General features: G+C 41.9%; 1 non-coding gene across 1 annotated transcript; it reads left to right on the plus strand.

The window, feature by feature from the left end:
* The first annotated feature begins 3,637 nt into the window (after positions 1 to 3,637).
* LOC112700010 (small nucleolar RNA R71) lies at positions 3,638 to 3,745 on the plus strand. Its single transcript, XR_003152936.1, has one exon. It is a non-coding gene; the product is annotated as a small nucleolar RNA R71 (small nucleolar RNA).
* The last annotated feature ends 472 nt before the right edge of the window (positions 3,746 to 4,217 follow it).

Here is a 4,217-nt window from a genome sequence, read left to right on the forward strand (position 1 = left end):
AAAGTGCCTCCCTTGAGGCATTTCCGGGATTTCTTGGTGATGAGCTTCCTTATGCGTCTCTTGGAATCCATGAGTAGGCTCTCTTGTTTGCTCCATCTTCTTCTTAGTGATGGGCTTATCCTCCTCAATTGGGATGTCTCCTTCTATGATAACTCCAGCTGAGTAACATAGATGGCAAATAAGATGAGGAAAGGCTAGCCTTGCCATGGTGGAGGACTTTTCGGCTATTTTGTAGAAGGGAGATGACTTCATGAACTTCTACTTCCTCTCCAATCATGATGCTATGGATCATGATGGCCCGATCCACAGTAACTTCGGATTGGTTGCTAGTGGGGATGATGGAGCGTTGGATGAACTCCTACCATCCTCTAGCTATAGGCTTGAGGTCCAGTCTTCTTAATTGAACCGGCTTGCCTTTATAGTCTCTTTTCCATTGAGCTCCTTCCACACATATGTCCATAAGGACTTGGTCTAACCTTTGATCAAAGTTGACCCTTCTAGTGTAAGGACATGCATCTCCTTGCATCATGGGCAAGTTAAATGCCAACCCCACATTTTCCGGACTAAAATCTAAGTATTTCCCCCGAACCATTGTAAGATAATTCTTTGGATTCGGTTTCATACTTTGATCATGGTTCCTAGTGATCCATGCATTGGCATAGAACTCTTGAACCATTAAGATTCTGACTTGTTGAATGGGGTTGGTCAGAACTTCCCAACCTCTTCTTAGGATCTGATGTCGGATCTCTGGATACTCATTTTTCTTGAGTTTGAAAGGGACCTCGGAGATCACCTTCTTCTTGGCCACAACTTCATAGAAGTGGTCTTGATGGGCTTTTGAGATGAATCTTCCATCTCCCATGACTCGAAGGTGGAAGCTTTTGTCTTCCCTTTCCCTTTTTTAGAGGTTTCACCATCCTTAGGTGCCATAAGTGGTTATGAAAAAACAAAAAAAACTATGATTTTACCATACCAAACTTAGAATATTTCTCGTCCTCGAGCAAAAGAAGAAAGAAGAGAAGAATAAGAAAATATAGAGGGAAGGGAGAGGTGTGTGGTTTCGGCCAAGGTGAAGAAGAGAGGGTTGTGGTGTGTGAAAATGAAGAAGGATATAGGGGTTTACATAGTGGAGGGAGAGGGAGTAGGTTTGGCTATTTAGGGTGGGTTTGGGTGGGAAAGAGATTTTAAATTTTGAAGGTAGGTAAGGTTTATGGGGAAGAGTGGATGGATGTGAGTGGTGAAGAGGTGATAGGGAAGAGAGATTGAGGTAATTGGTGAAGGGTTTTGGGGAAGAGTGTTATTGGATTATGTGAAGAGGAGAGAAGGTGAGTTGAGGTAGGTGGGGATCCTGTGAGGTCCACAGAACCTGAGATGATCCTGTAGGGTCCACAGATCATGAGGTGTCAAGGATTTACATCCCAGTACGAATGAGGCATGTAAAACGCCATCTGCATGCAATCCTGGCATTCAACGCCAGATTGATACTTGTTTCTGGCGTTGAACGCCAGCTTCATGCTTGTTTTGGGCGTTCAACGCCCATTTGCAGCATGTTTATGGCGTTGAACGCCAGTTCCATGCTTGTTTCTGGCGTTCAGTGCCAACTTTCCTCAGGGTGTATTCCTGGTGTTTAAACGCCAGGATGCTGCTTGTTTCTGGCGTTCAACGCCAGATCCATGCTCTGTTTTGGCGTTGAACGCCAGCCAGATGTTCCTTACTGGCGTTTAAACGCCAGTAAGTCCTTCCTCCAGGGTGTGCTTTTTTCTTCTGCTATTTTTTATTCTGTTTTTAATTTTAGTATTTATTTTGTGACTCCACATGATTATGAACCTAATAAAACATAAAAGAACAATAAAAGAATAATAAAATTAGATAAATAAAAATTGGGTTGCCTCCTAATAAGCGCTTCTTTAATGTCAATAGCTTGACAGAGGGCTCTCATGGAGCCTCACAAGTGATCAGGTCAATGTTGTAGACTCCCAACACGAAACTTAGAGTTTGGGTGTGGGGATTCAACACAAAACTTAGAGTTTGGATGTGGCCTCCCAACACCAAACTTTGAGTTTGATTGTGGGGGCTCTGTTTGACTCTGTACTGAGAGAAGCTTTTCATGCTTCCTCTCCATTGTTACAGAAGAACGCCCTTGGGTCTTAAACACAAGGTAGTCCCCATTCAATTGAAGGACTAATTCTCCTCTGTTAACATCTATCACAGCTCTTGCTGTGGCAATGAAAGGTCTTCCAAGGATGATGCATTCATCCTCCTCCTTCCTAGTGTCTAAGATTATGAAATCAGCAGGGATGTAAAGGCCTTCAACCTTCACTAACACGTCCTCTACCAATCCATAAGCTTGTCTTACTGACTTGTCTGCCATTTGCAATGAAAATATGGCAGGCTGTACCTCAATGATCCCCAGCTTTTCCATTACAAAGAGTGGCATAAGATTTATGCCTGACCCTAGGTCACATAAAGCCTTCTCAAAGGTCATGGTGCCTATGGTATAGGGTATTAAGAATTTTCCAGGATCTTGTCTCTTTTGAGACAAAGTTTGCTGAATCCATGTATCTAATTCATTAATGATTAAGGGAGGTTTACCTTCCCAAGTCTTATTACCAAATAATTTGGCATTCAGCTTCATGATGGCTCCTATATATTGGGCAACTTGCTCTCCAGTTACATCTTCATCCTCTTCAGAGGAAGAATGGTTTTTAGAGCTCATGAATGGCAGAAGGAGGTTTCATGGAATCTCTATGGTCTCTATATGAGCCTCAGATTCCTTTAGGTCCTCAATAGGAAACTCCTTCTTACTTGAGAGACGTCCCATGAGGTCTTCTTCATTAGGACTCACATCATCTCCTTCCTCTCTAGGTTCGGCCATGTTGATTATGTCAATGGCCTTGCACTCTCTTTTTGGATTTTCTTCAGTATTGCTTGGGAGAGTACTAGGAGGAGTTTCAGTGATTTTCTTACTCAGTTGGCCCACTTGTGTCTCCAAATTTCTAATGGTGGACCTTGTTTCACTCATGAAACTTAAAGTGGCCTTAGATAGATCAGAGACTAGGTTTGCTAATTTAGAAGTGCTCTACTCAGAATTCTGTGTCTGTTGCTGAGAAGATGATGGATAAGGCTTGCTATTGCTGAGCCTATTTCTTCCACCATTATTAAAGCCTTGTTGAGGCTTTTGTTGATCCTTCCATGAGAAATTTGGATGATTTCTCCATGATGAATTATAGGTGTTTCCATAAGGTTCACCCATATAATTTACCTCTACTATTGCAGGGTTCTCAGGATCATAAGCTTCTTCTTCAGAAGATGCCTCTTTAGTACTGTTGGATGCATTTTGCCATCCATTCAAACTTTGAGAAATCATGTTGACTTGCTGAGTCAACATTTTGTTCTGAGCCAATATGGCATTCAGAGCATGAATTTCAAGAACTCCCTTCCTTTGAGGCATCCCATTACTCACAGAATTCCTCTCAGAAGTATACATGAATTGGTTATTTGCAACCATGTCAATGAGTTCTTGAGCTTCTGCAGGCATTTTCTTTAGGTGAATGGATCCATCTACAGAATGGTCCAGTGACATCTTAGAGAATTCAGATAGACCATAATAGAATATATCCAAAATGGTCCATTCAGAAAGCATGTCAGAAGGACACCTTTTGGTCATCTGCTTGTATCTTTCCCAAGCTTCATAGAGGGATTCACCATCTTTTTGTTTGAAGGTCTGAACATCCACTCTAAGCTTGCTCAGCTTTTGAGGAGGAAAGAACTTAGCCAAGAAGGCCGCGACCAGCTTATCCAATGAGTCCAGGCTATCTTTAGGTTGTGAATCCAACTATATTCTAGCTCTGTCTCTTACAGCAAAGGGGAAAAGCATGAGACTGTAGACTTCAGGATCTACTCCATTAGTCTTAACAGTCTCACAGATCTGCAAGAACTCAGTTAAAAATTAGTAGGGATCTTCTGATGAAAGTCCATAGAACTTGCAGTTCTGTTACAGTAGAGCAACTAGTTGAGGTTTCAGCTCAAAATTGTTTGCTCCAATGGCAGGGATTGAGATGCTTCTTCCATCAAATTTGGAAGTAGGTGTAGTATAGTCACCAAGCATCCTCCTTGCATTATTATTTTTGGCTGCCATCTCCTCTTCCTTTTCGAAAATTTCTGTAAGGTTGTCTCTGGACTGTTATAATTTAGCTTCTCTTAGTTTCCTCTTCAGA

The sequence above is a fragment of the Arachis hypogaea genome, chromosome 6 (assembly GCF_003086295.3).
Source record: "Arachis hypogaea cultivar Tifrunner chromosome 6, arahy.Tifrunner.gnm2.J5K5, whole genome shotgun sequence".
Lineage (NCBI taxonomy): Eukaryota > Viridiplantae > Streptophyta > Magnoliopsida > Fabales > Fabaceae > Arachis > Arachis hypogaea.